This window comes from Capsicum annuum, chromosome 6 (genome assembly GCF_002878395.1).
Source record: "Capsicum annuum cultivar UCD-10X-F1 chromosome 6, UCD10Xv1.1, whole genome shotgun sequence".
Classification (NCBI taxonomy): Eukaryota; Viridiplantae; Streptophyta; class Magnoliopsida; order Solanales; family Solanaceae; genus Capsicum; species Capsicum annuum.
This window is the reverse complement of record NC_061116.1, coordinates 28,838,676-28,862,323: the sequence shown is the minus strand read 5'-3', so window position 1 is coordinate 28,862,323 and position 23,648 is coordinate 28,838,676. Positions and strand designations below refer to the sequence as shown.

The 23,648-nt window shown below is 28.5% G+C and overlaps 1 long non-coding RNA gene across 1 annotated transcript; it reads right to left on the bottom strand.

Annotated features, from left to right (window-relative positions):
- Positions 1–21,046: 21,046 nt before the first annotated feature.
- On the bottom strand, positions 21,047–23,183 carry LOC107875093. The gene is made up of 2 exons (XR_001675744.2): positions 22,896–23,183; positions 21,047–21,359 (listed from the first exon to the last, which is right to left on the bottom strand). It is a non-coding gene; the product is annotated as an uncharacterized LOC107875093 (long non-coding RNA).
- Between the last annotated feature and the right edge of the window lie 465 nt (positions 23,184–23,648).

Sequence of the window (23,648 nt, the reverse complement as noted above, 5' to 3'; positions counted from 1 at the left end):
GCAGCTACATTGGATGTCACCAATGACATCAATGTAGGCTGTTTTTTGCCTATAAATAGAAGAGCTTTCATCTCATTTTAGACACCAAAAAAAAAACACACAAGTGTAGAGTTCACAAAAAAAAAATCTATCAAACAAGAGAGTTTAGTAGTTGAAGGGAGGTGTTATTATTGTGGAGCTTTGAACTCAATTCTTGTCCAGAATATTGAGTTATATTGTGTAGGTTGTTGTATTCTGGAGGGGACAAGTCAAAGAGTATTACTGTTGGACTGGTGAAACAATTGCTGCAGTGGGTTTGAATTTCCTTAAAGAGAGCGAGATATCCGCGCCTCAGCCATAGAAGAAGAAATATATTTTTTTCTTCATTTGTAATTTTCAGTTGTAATTTATTTAATATAATTGCAATTTATTGTAATTTCACGAACACATATAGCTGGGAAATACAAGATGGCATGGTAAAAGTGTCTATCAAGATAGAATGATCACCTAAGATGAAAAATATTACTACTAGCAAGACTTTCAAGTGCAACATGACCAACTTTTCACTTTTATATTTAGCCAACAACCCATCGAAAGAAACAGAAGTACAGAACCAATCAAGCTAGTAATAATAAGCTGTAAATCTATATAGTATAATACATATTCCCAGGACCAAACGCATCTCTTCTGAACCATGAAGGCTCTGTGCTACATATACCAAATTCAGTAAAATTTTTTGTGTGCTACAGTTGGAAGGAAGAAAGATTCAGTTTGGCTACTCTATCCATACTTCAGCAGTGTAAACAACAGTCGTTTAAACCGAGGAATCAGATTCTTTGGCATCTTTGCAATCCAATGCTCTCCGATAAGTTCAGTTCTCCCAGAGAAACTGAATTTCTTACAAACTTATCTGACTGAATTACGCTAGGCCTCTTAACCAACAAGTCCATGTGGAAACCTTAAACAGGACTGACTTCACTCTCGACGTTGTTAACAAGAAAGATGAGCAACTTTCCGTAAGTGTAAAGCCTTAAATCGAGTTCCTCGGATTTCAGTACAAGCAAAGTAAGCTCCTCCCATTTGGCCTAAATGGTGAAGTGATGACAATCTGCATATGATGTTTGGATTTTTTAATATGGGTCGGGTAGGGTTTGAGTTTTTTTAAAAAAAATGGGTTAATTAGTCTTATTTGGGTTATTCTGTTAGTTGAGGGTACATATGAAAATTTTTAGGGCAAATTCAGAAATAACATACTTATCCCTTTAACTATGAGTTTCATAGCAACAGTTTCATAATTGCATAATATAGCAAGTTGTATTTTGTATTTTTGCAAACTGTTGCTACAAAAATACAAATACATATGCTACAAAATGTAATTTGATAAAAGTGTTGTTATTTTTTGTAATTTAATAATTAAGTATGCTACTTTATGTATTTTTTCCAAACTTTTATAACGGCGGGGTATATATAGCCCCAAAGTATGATGGAGGATAAATTTGGCCAATTTTTCAAAGTTAATAGGTATTTTTGACCCTTTTCCCATTAAAAAAATGTTATACATTACGTAGATAGGACAGTTTAGTGTTTAACTATCTGATACACAATACATTTAAACAAATCTTTACTGCTATAGTTGACAAATTAGATAGTATTTACACATCTGTAAATACGTTATAAAGGCAACACAATATTATATATGTAAACTGTATAACATTATTAAGAAAATGGATATACATAGAGAAAAATTAATCAATCCTGAAAATTGTTTCTTCAACTCAATGTAAATCCTCACTCCATTGTCATTCCTTATGATAATTGGAGAAGAATTACCCTCAACAATGTATTTTACTTCTATTTTTTTACGAACTTCATTAATATCTAACTCCATCGCGATTGTAGCAATCAATTTCAAGAAAGTTATACTTTCCGAAACAATAATTGCGTCACTTTTGTAGGATTGATATATAATTTTCGACTCCCAAAAGCCCAAATGTTACAATAATATGGGGATGCTCATATTGATTTTTCTAAGAATTGAAGAAAGCAATAGAAGACTTCTTTTTTTTCACTGAACGCAATTCAACAAAGAAGAGAGTTTAATGTGATGTTTAACATAATTTTTGAATTTAAATTTCAGTTATTATATTTAATCATACACCTCTAAATATTGGGTAATTAATGACGTGAATTAAGGAACAAATTGATATCATCATATTTATCTTTCCTTAAATATAGCTGAGTAATTAATGGCGTGAATTAAGGAACAGATTGATATTATCAGATTTATCTTTCTTTAAATATAGTCTAATTAGCTTTTTCATACACTAGTAAATATATCCGCGCTTCGCGCAGACATAAATATTTATGCTTGTATATAACTATTTCAGTTTCTTTGTAATATATAATTCTCATTTTCTTTTCATTACATAATACAACAATTTTACTTATATACGTTGTTCGTCTCAATTTATTGATATTTTGTCTTCTCACGAAGTTGAAGAAAATAAAAAATATTTTTTAAATGATGAGATCTTAAATTAGTGATATATTAAATGTATCAAAATTTTCTTTGACCTTGTGATCTTAAGTATAACAATGCGAAAATTTGAGATTAAATTGTTATTACAAGAGCAAAGAGTCATTCTTTTTTAAATAAAAGAACGAGCTAAACAAATTAAAGTAAAGTAAGTAATATTTTCTTAATTCAAATAAAAGATGTGACGTTAAAACAGTTACAATTTTTTCCTATTCAAGATAAACCGTTACTTTCGTTCAATAATCTAGTTTTCTGTTCTTTTTTTCTTTATCCTACTCTTTAAACCTTTTTTATTCTCACTTGAGCAAATGTATTTTTCTTTGCTTCTTCAATTCTTTGATTTTCTTAAAAATAATTAGTCGTTACTTATTTTTCCTCCGCTAATTGAAAAGAGACATGTTTATTTTTTTCGTCAAGTTTAATGCTCTTCAAGGAGCAGACCAATTAAAGAGAGAAATTAAAATTTTCAAAAGATTTATAGATGAGATGAAAGGGAAGAATAAATGAAAAGCTAAAAATATTTCATGCAATAAATTCTTTTGATCCGATCTCTTTATTGATTCCATTAGGTCTTTTGTACGCCGATCAAGTTATTTTTTATTTTTTTAAAAATAAAATTATTGATGACACCATATTTTTTTGAATTTGTCCTCTAATTAATATGTAGCAAACTTAATCTTTAAATTGAATTAATTTCTCCCCTTAATATCTAACATCACTCTCATGAGGGAGAGTACATCACACTCGCTGCCACATCAGCGCCATATCAACGTCATGTCATAGTCACATAAATAAAATATTTTTTTAAATATTTATATATAAATATAAATATATATATATATATACATATTTTAAAATATATAAAATATTTTAAATTAAAAAAATATCTCACCCTCCATTTTCCATCTTCTTCATAACCACCCACCCCTCCTTCCCCTCCACCCTCCCCCCTCTCGTCCACCCCCAACCTGCACAAACACTCCATCCCCCCCTACACTGCCACACCTGCACACACCTCCATCCACCTCCTTCCACCCCACACAACATCTGCACACACACATCAAATTTTTTTGTAATTTTTTGTCGAAAAATGCCATTATCGGCCACCATTGAAAAACACAGTACCAATTTTATTTTATCAAATTATCCTTAAAAAAACATAATCAAAGATGACTATCAATGGAGTTTTTGATACACGTGTGTTGAATCTATAATAATCAAATCTACAACAATTACAAATCAAGAAATCAACAATTACTTTAAAACTTAAGAAATTTTGTTGTAGATTCAACAACAAATCAAGAAATCTCATTTTTTTGTGGTCAAATTCAAGAAATGAGTAGTGGTGGATGGGGGCAGTTGAAGGAAGGAGCGGAGTGGGGGTGTTGGCGGGTGGGATGGGTGAAGGAGGGAATTTTATTTTTTTCTACTATATATATATATATGTGTCTATATGTTTTCAAGAACTCAGAAAAGAAAGCCTAGACCCTACGAACATTTAATAATATTAGATTCAGAATATTATTGGTCTCAGAGAAATTTAAAGGAACAACTTACAAAATTATATAACGTCTTATTGCAATATAGGCAATTAAGTATTAAATTATTCGAACTTTCCCCACAATCTAGAAAAGAAGTTTGGACAGAACTATAAGAAATAGATAATAGATTAAGAGAAGTTAGAGAACAAATAGCTTATATTAACCACGAGCTTTGGGTAGACAACATTTTAAGAGATATTCACCCTTTTTATTTGGCTTAATGAATAAACCACCTAAAAATACAAAACCATTAAAAGAAATTGAAAACAATTTATATAATTTATACATAGAATATAAAAGACTTAATACTACAAAGGAAGACCCTATAACCTTAGATAAACTAATCACTACAATATCTGAGCTAGAATATCATTTAATAAAACATCTTAAGTTTAGAAACAATAATAAATGAAAAGACATTCTTTTTCTAATAATATACGAGATAGATATTGGTTTTTATATGAAGAAATAAAACAAAAGGCAGAGAAAGAAGAACTAGAAATATTTTTAAGTATTTATTTAAATTTATTAACATGTATAGAGATTTCACAATCAGAATTATTTAAAGAATATGTAAGTGAAATAAGTTGGGAATTACAGGGAACTGATGTTGACATATTTAACAATAATAGAAGAATAAGCTATTATAGGAGATGTTGTGACCAAGTAAGTATTCCTTTAGGGTAAAAATACATGAAAACGCATCCTTTTGCGAGAGAAATACAAAGAGAATATAATCATTTATATAAAGAAATAAGACAAAGAAACTATTTTAAAGAATAGAACAAAGACTAATAAATCAAATAGAAATATTAGAAACTACAAAATTACCAGAAGCTATCATTATTTCAGACTTTATAAATTTAGTAAATTGCATAAATCATATAAGTTTGCTAAAGTGTAGATTAGAAAGTATTAGATATTGTATAAACTGTAGGAATTTTAGAATACAAATAGCTATAAAACAGTGTAGTAATAATACACCCTCTTTAGGATAAAGAAGAATAGTAGTATAAAAATAGATAATTTAAAGAAGCTAGAATATTTAGATCTAACAATCCCAGCTAAAAAGAAATACAGACGTTTTAAAGATAATTCTCTTATTAGATGTAATTTTAACAACGGAAAACATACTTTACATGGAGAAAATCCACAATTAAATACTATTACAGATTTTATAATAAACCTAGGAGAAAAGACAAAAGACTCAACAAGAAAATATAAAAATATTAAAAACTCTAGAGATATTAGAAGACCGGCAAAACAAACAAAAGAAATTGTGAGATAAAATAGAATTAAATTTTGATTTCTTAAAGAACCAACAAGCAGAATTAGAAAAGAAATTCAAAGATTTAATTAATAAAGACAAAGGTAATATGAAAAATCTTGAAATAAGGCTAGTATTACAAGAAGTACAAAAAGAAATTAATAAAATAAAAAATATAATACTCTCATGAATGATATACTCCAAGATAAACTTTATCCAGCAATATTGAAAAAGGCAGCACAGATCCAATCAAAGCTCGAAGGATTATCAGACTATCAACCCCAGGAAAAAGCAGACTCATTAATCATAAAATAAAATAACATTATAATTTTGTTACTATTAGAACTGAATAAGAACCTAGAAAAAAAACCCTAGAAAAAGATAGTCAAGATAAAAATATAGAAGAATTAATAGAACAACTAAAAAAGATAGAAATAACCCCTCAAAAAGAATTAAAAGAAGCTAAAATAACTATACCAACCAAGCCAAAATCATGGACCTTTTTTCAGCATCCCCACGTAGAAAAAGATCAAGTTTTACAAGACAAAGATCAAGTTTTACCCAAAACAGTTTAACAAATAATGTGCTATCAAAATAATAAATAAACCAAGAATGACTTCAAGACAACAGTTAGAAGAAGTAATAAACGTAGATAAAGAAATACAATTATTCCAACAAAATAAATTAAAACTGTTAAATGCTAAAACATTATATAATGAAGGAATGTTTTCATTGTTACTTTCCAAAAATCTTGCTTCAAATCAAAGAAAGAAGGTCTATTTTTCCACGTAGTTCGTCGGTCAAACCAACGATTCTCTTCTCAAAGTAATAGAGAGAGTCTTTTTCTAGTTAGACTAAGCCCAACTATATAGGCATTATAGAGAAGAACAAATGTGTGTTATCGGAGAAAATAGTTGTAGCATAAATTTACTAAGCTCAGACTCTTTAAAAGAAATCATGAAATTAGACATGAATCTTATGCACATGGGATTAATAGTAATAGGCATAAAAGGTTTAACTAGAAAAAATTTAGGAACTAAATTATTAATCACAATATATGATAATAGATTGTCAGACACAGAAAGATCTATAATAGGAATAACTGAAGTAAACATGACTAATAATGGAGGACTTTTTTATTGTCGTCCAGATTATATGATAAATACCTTAGATTTCGGAAAGCATATTAAAATAGGTGTACAGACCAAAGGATATGAAGAAATGAATAATGAAAATAATTTACTTATATGTGTAGGATTTATAGGAAAACTTGCCACTAACAGTAGTATAGAGTTTAATCTAAAGATAGATGATGTAGTAAGTTTAATGGAAAATAAAGGTATTAAATTACTAAAAACCCTAAAAATAAACTCAGAAAAATATGCAGGATTAGAATGGAATTAAAAAAAATTACTAAAAAAGAAATACTAAAGCCAACCGATCATTTAATGTATATAAATAGTAAAGGAAAAGCTTCAGTAAGATTCAAAGACTACCAATAGACAAATGAAAAAGAAACTGATGAAGAAATTGAAGAATGTGAAAATACTAATTTTATGAACATAGAAATATTAGAAGAAGGCTTTGAAGTAAATAAAGATATAATAAAAGCAGAAGCCCTATATAAAATAAACAGTAATAGCGTATTTAAATGTACAGGTTGTAAATTAGGGAATTTAAAACTTGAAGAAATGAAAGAACATTTTATAAAATGTGAATTAAGAATAGATAATTATGGTTATACACGTAAAAAGGTACTAAAAGGTGAAGACGAAGAATCAAATTATAGTATAGAAGAAAGTATAAGGAATTTATGGAAAGCGCAGCAAGTTCCTCAAGCCCTTTCCAAAGAACAAACGGTATGCAAAACGTACCATTAATAACAGAAAATTTATCAAGACATAGAGTATTTAGAACAAACCCAAACACTTCAACAGAACAAGACATAAAACCTAGAGGAAAAAGAATGCCAATAGAAGAACCCATTAGATTACAAGAAGGAAGTAATAAAGGAAAAATTTTAAACTTGCCATCCCATGACCCTCAGGCATGGAATCATGTAATAGACATATGGAAAAATGTAGTTGTAGCAAACTACATACAACATATACAGGGCAATCAAGAACCATATGCAAAAATTATGTATAGATATTTAGAAACATTTCTAGGAGAAAGTACTAAAGCACTTTGGGAAGCTTATAAAATAATATTCCCACAAGACTTTCAAGAATTAGTAGAACTAGGCTCAAATCCATACAATTTTGTAAATAAAGTACATACTCTACTAACAGGCCAAGATTCCAATAGTGGATTAGTATTATTACAATAAAGAGCTTTAGTAAATTTAGAACAATTAAGTATTAATCATTGGTCAAGAATTAAAGAATTTTTAAATGATTACTTTTATTATTGTACAATTAGTGGAAACCCATTTGATCAGACTCTAGGAGCTAGATTATTTAATAAATTGCCAGGAGCTTTAGGAAGAGAGATAGAAGAAAAATGGTCTAAAAGAGAAGGAGTAATACAAAATTCAAACAACCCATGGTCAATAGGACAAAAAATACAACATGTAATGGATATATTACAAGAAAAATGTACAAATATACAGATACAAAAACAATTAAAAAGAAGTGATACAGATTTTTGTAAGACCATATATACTACTCAACATTATGACCAAGATTATAAAAAGAAAAAATATAAAAAGACATATAAAAAAGACTATCGCCCTAAGAAGAAATATTACTTGACGAGATCAAATGCGAGAAAACCATACTTAGATAAGAATAAACATGTGAGAAAATATAACACTGGTGGAACCTATAAGAATAAATTAGAATGTTTTACTTGCGGAAGTATAGAGCATTTAGCAAATACTTGTCCAAAAAGAAATAATAATAGACCTAGAAATGCACAATTAATAGAGGATGTGAATGCAAATTTGATAAATGTAGATGAATATATTCATATAATGAAAGTATATAATCTATCAGAAGTATGGAAGTTTTTGAAGAAGAAAAGGATAATCCTGATTCTTCAGACTCTGGAGAAGACGAATTTATAAATGAAATAGGACTAGAAAGAATAAACAAAGACTATCACTTAGTCAATAACACAGACTATCACTTAGTCACAGACTATTATGATTTAGTAAATCTAATAGAAGAATGTGAACACGAATTTGAAGAAGGAAAAGTATTAGACAGTAATCAATGTTGTTTTTGTAAATGGTTTCCAAGTAAAAACAAAAGGGCAAAATGCAGGAAATGTTACAAGGAAGCATGCATAAAATGTATAGAGAAAGCATTAGAAATGTTAGAAACTCCGAAATCAACCCGTAATTTAAATAAATTTTACAACAAGGAACCAATAACCAGAACAACAGAAGATAGAATATTAGAATTAGAAGAAAGACTAAAAAGACTAGAGATAAGAATATACAGTAAAGATATAATTAAGGAAGAAGACTTAGTAGAGGTAGAATTATTAAATACATCTGTTGAAAATAATAAATTTAAAAAATCAATGAATGTACCATTTGAAGGAATGGTATGTAATGAAGAAAAGAAAATTAGTACAGTCAAGATTTTAGCGAGAATAAAAATTCAAGACCATGAGTTCGATACTTTAGCTATAGTTGATTCAGGATGTACAAGGAGCATTTTAAATCGTAGAATTTTACCAGCAAAATTAATTAAAAGTTTGCCAAAACCTCAAGAATCCATGCAAATGGATGAAACATATAATACCTATACAGACTATATACCAAAAGAAAAAATAAGTTTTATTAATATTTGTGAAAAATTCTACCAACCATCATATACACTTAGTGAAATACTAGTTAGAGATTTAAACATAAAAGCAGATTTTGTGTTAGGATTGGATTTTATGGTACAAAATAATTAAGGATGTCTAGTTACAAAAAATTGGGTAATATTCGCTAGTAATATCACTCACTCACCAGTACAGACACAACCTACTTTAACTAAATATCGCCTTCTTAAGGATAAGCCAGAGGAAAGCCTAGATAACCAAATAAAATCCAAAATATCTCTAGAATGTGATAAAGGAGAACATTGTACATGTAATGATAATAAAAAGGCAATAATGTATAAAGAATTACAAGATTTATTAGTAGTAGAAGAAATAGAAAAAGACTATACTTTAATAGAAATGGATACAAAATTATACAATTTTAAGAAAGGTATACAACAGATAGGAGTAATAGAAGATCAAAAAAACTTAGAAAAATAATACAAATCCTAGATAAGCTAGAAATAATTGGAGAAAAACCCTTGCAACATTGGGACTCCAATCAAATTACCAGCAAATTAGAAATAATTAATACAAAATATACTATAAAAACAGCATCGATAGAAGCTACAAATAAAGACCTTAAAGACTTTGAAATACAAACAAAAGAGTTACTAGAATTAGGAATAATTAGAAGATCTACGTCAAGACATAGGTCAGCAACTTTCATTGTAGGAAACCATAGTGAAATAATGAGAGGAAAAGCTAGAATGGTAATAAATTACAAAAGACTAAATGATAATACTGTAATGGATGGATATAAGTTACCAGACAAAACAAAATTGATAAATAAAATACAAGGAAAAAAAGTATTTAGTAAATTTGATTGTAAAGCTGGATATTGGCAGATTAAAATGCATGAAGATGGTATAGAATGAACAACTTTCACATGTCTAGAAGGACATTTTGAATGACTGGTCATACCGTTTGGATTAAAGACGGCTCCTCCAATTTTTCAAAGAAAAATGAATAGTATTTTTAGAGACTAAAAAATTTTTATATTAGTTTACGTAGATGATATTTTAGTTTTTAGTAATAATATGAGAGAACATTTAGGACATTTACAACAAGTTTTTAAATTATTTGTAGGTAATGGAATAATAATAAGTAGAAAGAAAATGAAATTATGTAAAAATAGTATTAATTTTTTAGGAGTAGTTATTGGAGATGGTAGAATAAAATTACAACCACACACAGTTAAAAAAGTCTTAGAAATGCCAGATAAATTAGAAAATACTAAAGATTTACAAAAAATTTTAGGACTCTTAAATTATGCTAGAGCTTTCATCAAAGATTGAGGAAAAGTAGCAGGACCACTATACTGTAAAACAGGATCGACAGGTCAAAAATCCTTTAATGCTGAAGACAAAATTAGTCCAATAACTTAAAAGCATGATACAAGACATTCCAGACTTAACGTTACCATTAGAAACTGATTATTTAATAGTCAAGACAGATGGAAGCCTTCAAGGATGGGGAACAGTATTAAAAGCAAAACCTAACAAATATAGTGACAAAAAGGATGAAAAAATTTGTGCTTATTCAAGTGGAAAATATAAAGAAAAAGGAAAATTAAATAGCATAGATGCGGAGACACTAACAGTAATTTATGATTTAAATAGTTTTAAACTTTATATATTAAATAAGCCCGAAATACTAGTAAGAACAGACTGCGAAGCTATAGTAAAATTTTATCAAAAAATAAAAGATAAGAATAGTAGTAAAAGGAGATGGTTAAATTTCCTAGATGCTACTTCAATCTATAATATTGTTTTAGAACATATTAAAGGAAAAGATAATAACTTAGCAGATCAATTAAATAGATTAATTAAAGAAGACAACTAACGATTTTTGTTTCAGTATGAATACAGAAAAAGGAAAAGGCAAGGCAGAAGCCTCATCATCCCAAGACTATCTAAAAACACTAATGAGCAACACTCATTTCAGACCACCTACGATGCTAGGACAACCAAAATTAGATAGAATAAATTTTGGACCCAACAACTTGGTATGTTACGAACCATCCAACTTAATTTTCAGAAGAAAGCCCGGCGTACAAGTGGATAAGCCACAGATATGTATACTAGACAATTTATGGATAGCTTATAATAGAAGTGACATTAATCATTTTATTTCAGTTCTAAATGCATTAAGTTACTATTTTACTGAGAAAAATACTATTAACAAGTTTAAATTCTATGTTGTTCTCAGAAGACAGCAGCAAGGAGTGTTCCAGACTTGGATAGAGGTAATAAACGCCATGAAAGATGATAGAACACCTCTTTATAAAGGTTTTTATGACCTCTCAGAAACTCTAGACTATGTCCGGAGAAATCTGGGATCAAATTATTTTATTACTCCAACTTTAAGATCAGAAACACAAAAAATTCCTCAATATAATATTAATAAAAATACAGACAAAATTATATTTTGTGATCATTGTTCCTCTATGATCGGAGCTTTTCAGAGACTGAATCAAGCCAATGAAGTTTTGAAACAAGATAATGAAAACCTTGTAAAAGAAAAAGGATAGATGTTAGAACATAAAGTATTTTACAAGACCGTATAAAAATCCTTCATTTTGAACTTTCACAACAGACTCAGCCAATTTATTAGACCCAGCCAAAAAATTCTCCATCTTCTTTAAAAATGGAAAAACCCACTATATCGGGTAATGATACAGCTAGTCCAGCTCAAACGGTAGCTGGTCCCAATTAATGCAGCAAGACCCACTGTATTGGGTAATGATATAGCTAGTCCAGCTCAAACGGTAGCTGGTAAAGACTCATCAAATCCATTGATGGCTGACACTTTACCAAAAAATGTAGGGAGAATACTCCCAGCTAGTTTTAAAAATACAAGTACTCAGACAATAGATAAAGGGAGTTCTTTTCAGAATAAGAAGGGTTTTTCATTAAGAAAAAATAAAAATAAAAAAAAAATATAGAAAAAATAATAGCAGACTCACTAAAAAAGTTATTAGCAGAGTAATTGCCTAAGAAGATATCTATGAATTCAGAACCACCAGAACAAAGACCCAAAATTCCTTTAATTTCAAAAGAAGAGACAAGAACTAGGACAACACTAGGATTATCAGACGGAGACAGTGATGAATATGAACGAGAATACAACTCAGCCATGGATCAATTTGCCCAAGACCCAAATGCAGACGATGATTCAGGAATAGAGTTTGACTCAGAGGCTTTACATAATTTGGATACGTAAGCAATGATGATATCTACAAAAGACAAAATAGCAGATGTATGCAATATCAGATAAATAAATAAACGGAGGAGAATTAAAGAAAGATATTAGCCGTCGGGCCCACCCAAGTTGATAAGTCTTGCTAAGTCTTTACAAAGGATTTGAAATCCACAAAAAAGTAAGATTTAAAGTCCAAAAATGCCTATAAATATCCCCCGTTATGGAAGACAAAAACATGTACCAAAGAGAGAAAAAATCAAGAGTGAGAAAGTTTTCATAAAGTTCTTAGCTTTTCTTAAAGTTCTTAGTTTCCAAAGTTTGTAAGTTACTTCAAAAAAAAAAAAAAAAAGAGGAGTGTGTGAAAAATGTGAAAAGTTTTCTTAGTTCTTCATTTTTCGGTAGCTGTCAAGTTTTCAGAGGACTCCCAAAAAGGAAACCTCACTTCTTCCTTAAGGCATGTAAGTAGTAGTTACATAGGTCTTTGTAATTTTCTCCCAAGTTTATAAATTATGGTTGAATTAATTAAGTTTATATTTTCTTTCACATATGTTTTATTATTAAGATCCGGATCACCTGTGATTTTCCGACAGTTTTCTGATCTTGTAAAATTCATAAATTACTTTTAAAAATACCCTCCTTATATGGTTGTTCTCTCAATGTTTTAGCAATAACGATGGATTAATCTATAAATTCCTAGGGACTTGGAGAGTCCGAAGAAGACTGTTGTTATTTTCTCAAGGTATGATTAAAGAAGATATTGCTAAAATACCTAAAACTAAAGAGAAAGAGATGAACAGGGTATAAAAAAAATAATAAACCAAAAAATACAAAATAATATATATTGGGAGAAAATACACTTGGACCTTTATGACTTGGACACTTACACTGGACTAAGGACAACGAAGGAGGGAGTACTGAGTAGGACTTTACACCATATTAAAACAAACTCACGATAATTCTGCGGTAATATCTTAATATTACTCACCTGTTTTAATAAATTAAAAAATTACCTACTTGCTTTAATAACTTGTTTATTTTATTATATTAACTATATCCACGTGTCTAACATATATATACTTAGACTTATATTGTTTATACATATACTAGTCACTATTTATTATTAGTTTTGTTTATATATTATTAATATATCTATCAATCTATTTTATATAATATTTATTTGTCTATCTTATATATATATATATATATATATATTTAAGAAATAATAATTTCACGCATTTTTTTCTTTTTTTTAAATGTCACATCAGCATTAGGGGTGAATTTAATTCACTCTAAAAATGTTAAGGGAGGTAAATAAACACGTTTTAAGTTTAAGTATTAAAGTAAGTCGGAGTGACAAGTTTAGGGGGGTTTTGATATATTATCTCATAATAAAAAGCATTGAATTCATTATGAAAGATATCGTAAGTTACAAAGAATTAAACTCTTAATTTTTTGAAATAAATAAGGTATTAAAACTCCTTGAAAAATAAAAAGATAAAGACAATAGGTACTTTTACTCTTCAATAAGAGTGTTTGGTGATCAAAATTATATAAATATATCAAATAATACTGTAATAGTAATAAATTTTATTAAACTTTATTGAGTGAAACATCTTTTACAATGATTTTTTAAATTCCTCCATAAACAAATTAATTTGACAAAGTAAAATTCCAGTATGCGAGAGATATAAATTAATGGAAAGATAAGGAAATAAAAACTAATGAATAAGATAAAAATTATTGCTCTCTTTCATTTCTTTCTTTAAAGTCTTTTTATAGTATTTTATGATTGACAATTTTTTTCTCCCTCTCTCTGAAAAAAAAAAAAGAAATTAAAAATGAAATGACAAAAGTAGAAAAATAAATGAAATAAAAAAAATTTAATAAAATATATATATACATACTTGCATATATCCTTTCATGTTCCCTTTAATGAAAGGAACAAAAATAAAAAAATGAAATAAAAAAATTAATAAAATACATATATATATACTTGCATATATCCTTTCATGTTCCCTTTTTTTCTCCCTAAAAACTTTAGTAAATGAAAGTTGGTCTATTTGATTTTTTTTAATTTTCTCCTTTTTCAATTATCTTCATTCTCACTCCAATTCTTTCACATTGCCATCATCCTCTGCAAAATTAAATATAATCTTTTTCATCAAATTTATTTTATTACATTACATACACACCATAAACATCATAAGAATAAATACTAATTGAATTTAATAATTACAAAAAACAAAAAGAAATGAAAACAAATAAAACAGAAAAAAGAAAAAAGATACTAACCACAAATATCCCTAGTTATGGATATTTATCATTTTTCGTGCAGAAAAATAAAGAAAAACAAACAAAGAAAATAATTCTTCTCAACATAAAATATTAAACAAAGAAGAAATTAAAAGACTTAAAAGTACATATAAGATGCATCTTGAGAGTGTGTATATATACATAAATAATTTTTACTTGTGATAAATTTCAGCAAGTTATGAATCTCATTTTATTGGAGATAGCGGAACTAAGAAACAAAGCTAACCAAGCCTTCAAATAACCACATATATTTATACTCCATAATCAGTAATCCTACATCACCAAAGAAATATTGTGCAAAATTTACTAACAAAGTGTCAAAATAATGTTAGGCAAAAAAACTTGTATAAAATTATCAATTACATATTATAATAATAGTAAAAAATATCTAGACAAGTGATGACTGCTTTATTATATGCAAGATATTTAGTAAAATACATTTGTGCAATATCATAGTAACATATTCATAAGAATTACTAGCAAAAAAAAAAGAAAAAGAAAACATACATTACATAATTAAGATGAAGAGTATGACAAAGAAAAAGAAAACATATGTAAAGGTTAACTATAGCTATTTGAATGATCTCAATTTATTAAACTTCTTCCATGAAGTAATTCTATTACAAATTTTAATAAACCTCATTCTCACCTCATTTACTTCTTCCTTCTTCCTCCACTAATGGTGTTGTTATTCTTTCTTGTGACTTCTTCTGATCTATTAAATCATTGAAAAAGCTCACCATTGAAAACCATTTGAACTTGCCTCTGCATTTGAAGATAGATTATGATATGATGTTATCATCTCATTTCTTGATCCAATAAAAATGGGAATCTCATGAGAATTCTATCAATCATATTGGTAATGTCTAGTTATATTCTAATGAAGAATAGATAACGATTATAGAAGAGATGAAAAGTTACAATTATAATAATTAAAAGATTAAAAGTTACAATTAAGAGATGAAAGTTACAATTATAATAATTAAGACGCGTAATTAAGAGAATTAAGAGAGTATATTTTTTATGAGAAATGTACAACAAATAAATTTTAACATCAGGAAAAACTCAAAAAATCCACAAAAAAAATAAATGGCATTGGGGGCCTCTAAGACATGCCACATAGGATAGGTTAAACTTCTCCTTTATATATATATACTAGTGAAATTTGTCGTGCTTTGCGCGATTTTAAAATAAATTAGTTAATTTTTTAAAAACACCCTTCATGATTTTGATTCTATGAGTTGATTGAATTTTATTTTTTGAGTTAGTTGAAAGAAAATAATGTGAGTTCAATAGACATTATTTGATTTCAGTTCAAGTATTTATTTAATAGATAGTACAACTTTTAATTTGGAGATCTAAATGAAAAATTCAGATCAGTTTAAGAAGCCACCTATGTATTCAGCCTAATGAAATTAATTGTTGATCTTAATTTTCATTGTTGTTTTCACTTTTGATTGCTATCAAAAATAAATTAGCTTCTAAATAATGAACTAGAATAAAATCAAGATATTTAATTCTTTTTCACCAATTTGCTCCAGAAATATTTCTAATTCAACTTGCAAGTCTTATGATGTACACAATATTTAATTAAGGATATTTTAGACAAAAGTCCTTAATTTTTAAAATAAAATTTCTTAATTCAAGTATCCAAACCCAAAACATAAGGGAGTATTATAGAAGCTTTAAATACGGAGAAATAACATCAAAAAATAGTAAATGTTCACTTTAACGGTTGCTTGGCGTGAATGAAGTGAGGAAAAACAACTTCATCAGATTGGTCAACTTCACAATCAAAGGTTCTGGTGGAGTGGTAAGTTCCTCCATTCTTAATCAGAGATTTGAGGTTCGAGTTTTGAGTATAAGATCTCTTTTGGTAGGGAGTATGAGATCGATTTCCTCCATAATGAAACGTTTCAGCGCGAATCGAGATTAGTTGGTCTCCAATATGAATGTCGACCACCAAATAGAATATCAAAAAAAATAATCTCAAAGACAGATTTCTTTCTTGCTATCTCTTAAGTGATAATGTTTAGTTAACAAACATGTAAAATTTAATTTACAAAAAAACAACAAGCCTAAAATAAATAAATAAATAAATAATTATAAACAAAATATAGAAAGCAACATCACACACTAAATGTAGAAACAAAGAGAGAGAAGAAGAAATAGAAATATCTGCAGATAAAACTATGTTAATTGAAACTAAAAAGGACAATAACAAACAGAGAAAAAACTGAAGACAATTATAAAAAGTTCAACAAATAAAATATTAATACCAATAAAATTAAGCATACCATTTATTTGAATTGGAGGAAATACAACCTAATAGGAGGATTCGAGACTCCAATATATAATTTATAATAAATATACACACACAGAAAAACTTGAATACACAAATAAAAACATGAACACCCAAGACCCATTAGATACATGCAGTTGCCAAGTGTCATTCTTCTTATTTATTTTACCATTAATTGTTAATTATTAATAATATTAATTAATATCAAGACGTTTCTTTTATTGCGTGTGATCTTTGAATTTTTATGGATTTTAAATTTTATAGTACAATATTAAATTTGAGATTTTGCATGTTTTCAATAAAATAAATCAATTTTTTTTTTATCATTTTTCTTTTTGCATCTTTAGAATTAAGTTTTATCGGATTAAATTAGTAGGATGAGAAAAGGTTTTTAAACTAATAATTCTTTAATGTTCTTAAATGCATTTTCTTTTTAAATGAGCAATGAATATACATAATCATAAAGTAATTAGTTTACTCATTCGCCATAGTCTAAAAACAGATTCTTACAAATACAAAATTTTAAATTTATTGAAAAAAATACAAAAAAAAAAATGATGATAAGCAAATTAAAAGGCATAGACACGAGATTGAATAAAGAAATATAATTCTTTTTTGGCTTTCTTGCTATGTTACCTACGTCAAGTTGGAGTGGATTGAATCAGAGGAAAAGTAGCGAGAATAGTAAAAATGAATATACCACAATTATAACATATACACACATATATAAGAACATATATCATCTTATTAAATTTAAAAATAAATAAGAAAAATATATGGTGTAGTAGATGTTAATTACAATATTTATCGTAAAAGTAAAGTGTGTCTGTATATATAAAGAGAATCGACTATATACTCTTGACCATATACCCTCTTCATTACTTTGTTGTCATATATATTAAAAATAGTTGCTTCTAAATATTTATCATTTTAAAAAATCAAGAGAGAATATGAATAATTATTTTCCAACTTTACCTTTAAATATTAATTATTCTAGAATTAAGAGGCACATAAATTATTAAAAATACTAAAGATTTAGTAAGATATATATAGTGAAAACTTAAAAAGAAAGAAATAGAGGACGTAGGTATATAAAGAGTAGAACTATGAAATGCATAAAATTCTTACTTACTGGAAAATGAAGAAACAAATTCAAAGTAGGAAGAAAAACGAAAATAAATAATCTTCAACTTGTTTGTTAGCTTCACTACTTTCCTTGAGTTTACATATACCTGAAAGAAAAACAAAGAAGATCAAATTTAAAATATGACAACCCATAATCGCAATACGAAAAAAATTGATAAGATCAAAATTTTATAATAATACAATTCGTATGCATATTGTGAAAAAGCTGACTTGCACAACAATAATTATTATCCCATAACTCATAAGTATAAAAGATTAAGAAGAAAGAAACATAATTATGAAAAAAAAAAATTCATAACTTAAATAGCTACAAATTTATAGGGATTATGAAGGGAAGCAATGACTTCTCCTCTACAATTGACAGAAAAAGGTTGAATGTCATAAAAAATATAAATAATTAGAGGAGAAGATGAAAAGTTAAAAAATAAGTTAGTGATCATCTTTGATGTGGGGAGACAAAAAGTTTATAAATTTTGTTGTATGAGGGTCGATCAGATGTATGCGTATATTTCTTAAAATCGGGGAGAGAAGGGCTGAAGGAATTTTAAGTAATTACTTTCACTTACTAAGGGATTTATGTTGTTTATACATCTCCATCAAATAAAGGAATATAAAGTGGTGGTACATTTAACCTTTCAAGATGATGTTGAGATGGGTCATATAAATATGACAAATGAACAATGAATGACAATAAGCTTATATAAGATTATGAAGCACAAATATAACCGTCAAAATGGGCTGACCTAACCCAACCCAGCCAAGCCTCACGGGCCAAAGAATTTGATGGGTTAGGATGGGCCGGCCCTTTACTTTAAAGGACCTTAAAATGTATGGCCCAACCCAGCCCTAATAGGGTCGCGGGTTTGGGCGGGGTAGCCCTTTATTTTTATCAGTTTTTTGTTAGATTTTTTTTTTTTTCAATTTGAACTTATAGATATGACAATCCATTCGCACTTCTAACATATTATTATATGGAGTACATAATTCTACGATTCTTTATAATATTTTAACACCAATACATTGTCAAACTTATTTGAATTCATTCATTACATTATCTTAATTAACATCAACATTCATCTAAATTCATATACAAATTTAATAAGTTGAACAATATCAAAAAGTTATATATCAAAAATTAATAATATTTAAAATTCACTTAAAAATATTATCGCTTTGAATTTGGGTAATGTTATGCAATTAATTTTCAGTAGCTGCAATAAGTGTTTGAAGGTTTCATGATGGACGCAATTTTTATATTTATGATTAGAAATTTTAATATTTGTCATTTAATGCTAAATGAGTAAAATATTGTGTAAGATACTAGGTAAAATTTATTGAGTAATCACTATTTATATTTTTAATTCTTTTTGCTTACAATTATCTTCAATTTTAAGTTTAAATTGAATAACAATAACAAATGAAACATCAATACTTGATGATTAAGGTTTAACATTTAATAAGTTAAATATTATGTAGGGTATGAAACTTATTCAATAACTGCTATTCTTAATTATTATTATTATTTTTTTTTATAATATTCATATATTTTTAATTTAAATTAAATAATATTTTGACCCACGGGCCGGCCCAGTCCAGCCTCAATCAAGGCTCAAGGGCCAGCGAGCTGACTTGGGCTGATCTAATAAGCCCCAGTTTTAAAGGGGCTCAAAAATCACAACCCAACCCAACCCTTATAACGGGTTGGGTTGGGTTGGCCTCAAGGGCTAAGCCCATTTTGACGACTCTAAGAACAAATAATGAATTCGTCTATTTCTTGAAGAGAATATGACTTGTGATAAACATTGTGAATGCCCAACTGTTCATGAAAGTGAATGTGTCAAGATGTGATGAAATTCACGAATAAAAACGTGCTTATATATGATTGGGTAAATATCAAAACTCACCTCTATGGGAGGTTTGAGAAAAATAAAGAATACTATTTTGGTATAAAACAATCACCGATGATATAGTATGTTTTATCATGATCTATCAAAGGGTAAAAGCAAGAAGTGATTCTTGCCTATAAAAGTTTTGATCATGACAAAATAAATATTATTGTGTGGTCAAATAAATTTTTTATTGATCGAGTAAATATGATACGCCAAAAAAAACTTTGCCAAATGTTATAAAAATAAAAGGCAAAAGCAAAGCAAGAAAGAGATCTTGCATATAATGATTTTGACTACAATGAAAATAATTTTCTCCGTAAAAAGAGATGGTCACCATGCAAATGATAATTTGAAATATAAGTAGTACACAAGTATTTCATAGCTTCAAAAAGCTAGTGCGTTACTAGATGGAGGAATATTATTTGTGATATTTGGAATGTAGTAAGTCTCCTAAGGAACTTTTAAAGTTTTAAAAAAAAAAAATTGACAAGAAAAAAATTATTATTAGAGAAAAAAATTGTTTTAGTCCCTGTGTTTGGGCCTTATTATGATTTTAGTCCCTGTGATATTTAACTTCCCTCATTTAACCTTTAATTAAATAAAGTGAATTGTTTTAATCCTTCAAGTAACAGTGATTAGCAATTTTAACAGACTTATCCCTACTGTCAAGGGTAAATATGGTATAACAACAAAAAACACTTTTTTAAAAGCAGAAAAAAAACTAACGTAACACTTTCATAGATCATTCTGTAGCATCCTCTTCTCATTTATAACTATATCTCAGCCTTTCATTGCAGCTGCTGCAGTTTTCAAAGCTGCTATAGTTTCAGTTATAGCTTTCGCACCTTCGAGAGTTATCATCTACACATTTGAAAATTCAACATGTAATTTGATGCACGGCACATAATTTCATGTAGCACCATACGAGAAGGTCACCAATAAACAAGAAAGCTGACCATATTTCTAAATATACAAGGTTACATTGTCACCGAACAGAAAGTCATTTGTAAAAGCTCGTACGCAGGGGTGGAGATGCTTACATTGCACCGTATATACAAGGTTAAAATTACTTTTTATATATCTACAGAAGATTTAGAATTCCCTTATAGCTTCTTTATGTGTTTACTTCTTAATATTTTGAATTCTCTTAACGAAAATCTTAGTTCTGTCCCTGCTGAGTAATGTAAAAAATCAGTATAAAATGTACTCGTAAGCAGTTTAGTAATATGTATTACAAAGTTCACGCTTCATAACCGCAAATAACTCATCCATACCTCTCTTGTTTTGTAAACTCTTTGGCCTTTTCAACCTCCTCGGAAACCTTCTTCAGAAGTATCTTATCCTTCTTCTCGATCTCCTCTAATTTCTAGACAATCGATAAAAAGAACAAAAAACTTCAAATACGTGCATCGTCTTAGAATAAACAAAACATCCATGTCAGAACATACAAAGACGAGGAAGAAACTGGGTAGCACAAATAGCCGATGACACAAAAATGTTGCAGCACTAGTTTTTCAATTTGCCTAAACAAGCAAGCAAATGCAGCTTCATAAAACATTCAAAGAACCATCGCGCATTGCGTTATCTAATCTCACTTTCATCAACATACATACGATGAACTCGAGAGAAAAAACAGAATCAAATGAGCAATCTTGAATCTATCAGCGTAACGGAAACAAGAAGATTGTGATTTTAGCAATAGAGAAGAATGTAACTATATCACCAAATTCAAACAAAGTCAGAAGAACGTATATGAAATAAATGTAAGAATCAAACTAAAGAACCATTTTTAGAACTGCAAATTTTAACCAAACTGTTACAATATGATTGCGATTTGTTTGTCCTACCTTAGTGGACAGAGTTACCCATTGTTTCTGGTAGAAGGTAGAAGGTATCACGTGAAAGTAATTGAGGTGCGTGCAAGCTATCCTAGACACCACGATTATCCGAAAAATGATTGTGATTTAGCAAGAGAGAAGCAAATAGCAAGATTTCATCTTTGATATTCCAACATATTGACATAGTTCTATTTCTAAAAGTATAACAACTTTCAAGAAAATCAAATGTATCTGAACTATTAGATTTTATATTTCGACGATATGTCTGGATGGACCTATTTTAGTTGCATTTTTATGTTCCAATTGTAGACAAAACCATATTTTTATTTTTCTCAAAGTATAAGAAGCTTTATCAATTACTTGCTGAAGTAGAAAACGTCATTCAAACCGTGTACTTTCCCCAAATTTACTATCTCGCTCTCAGAACGTACATAATACTACAATGATGTTTCTTTTTTCAAACTACTCATCAGATTACATTTGGAGTATGTTAATTCATTTACGAAATATTTCTGAAGCACGAAGTATTTGAAAGAACCTCTGCCTTGTACTAATGACCATAGGAACTTTTGCTACTTGGATGCTAGAATGACATTTATGTCTTTAGGCTAGTGGTGCTGATCGCAGACGTCCACACAATAGGTGCGATTTCTATCAAACTATTCTTTCACTCTTCCCATTCCCTACTATTATGGACGTACTCCTATCCACTAACCTTTCATCCTAAGAAGTAATATTGTTGTGGTAATAATAGGAGAGCTCACCAAGCCATTAATAATTTTGTAGCACTCAACACCACCAACAAGAACAACCTCAACGACGACAACCAGAACAAGAACAAGATTGATGGGTTTGAAGAATCAAATAAAAATTAACAGATTTCAAAGATCGATAAACGCATTCTTTAAAGCAAAATTCATCACCCACTAAACTTGAGCTACCATGCAAGGAAAAATTGCAGATGCGCAAATAAAATAAAACACCAATTTGAGATAACAAATTTCAAGAATCAAAACACATTTATGAGGTCTGTAAGAAAAAAGATCGAAGAGGAATACAGGTACCTTAGATCCTAGGTCGAACTAAAGAAAAATGGAGAAAGAAAAATCTGATTTAACATAGTTGGAGCAAAAATCATTCTGGTGTAAGCTCCTCCAGTAATTTTCGCTTTGAGTTTCATCAAATTTGATTTGACTTAAGCATTTGATTAGAAGAAGGAAAAATCAAAAGACAAACAAAGAGCTGAGCCAGAGAGAGAGAAAAACATTTTGTTCAAGTAAATTTACAGATGCAAATATGTAAATAAAGTTTCTTGTTTTTTTCATTAATTTCTAGTTTTTCTACATTTTGGAGGTGCGCATAACTTATATATTTGAATATATCCAATTGAATAGATGTATTATAACTCTAATGGATCTATGTTTATTTATGCGTGGATATTTCTTTAACTTCTTTAAATATTTTTATTTTTTGTTTATTTATTTTAATTTTATTAATGTTCATATATTGAGGGTGATTAAATGGTATTTGATTAAATGTTTTGTCGTAGTATTCTTTAGTTTTTTCTCTTAATCTTTGCAATTCTTCTATATTATTTTTGAGGTATTCTAAATGTTCCATATCTTTTGTTCTAAAAGATTCAATTAAATTCTCTTTCATAAGTATCTCTGTTGCTCTTATTTCTTCCATATCTTGTCTCCAATATTTTAAATATTCGTAGTTTATCATTTTATCCTGAAGTAATTGTAGATTTACAAATTTCTGTAATAATTAATCCTAATTGTACTGTAATATATATCTAATTCTAGATTTTCAAT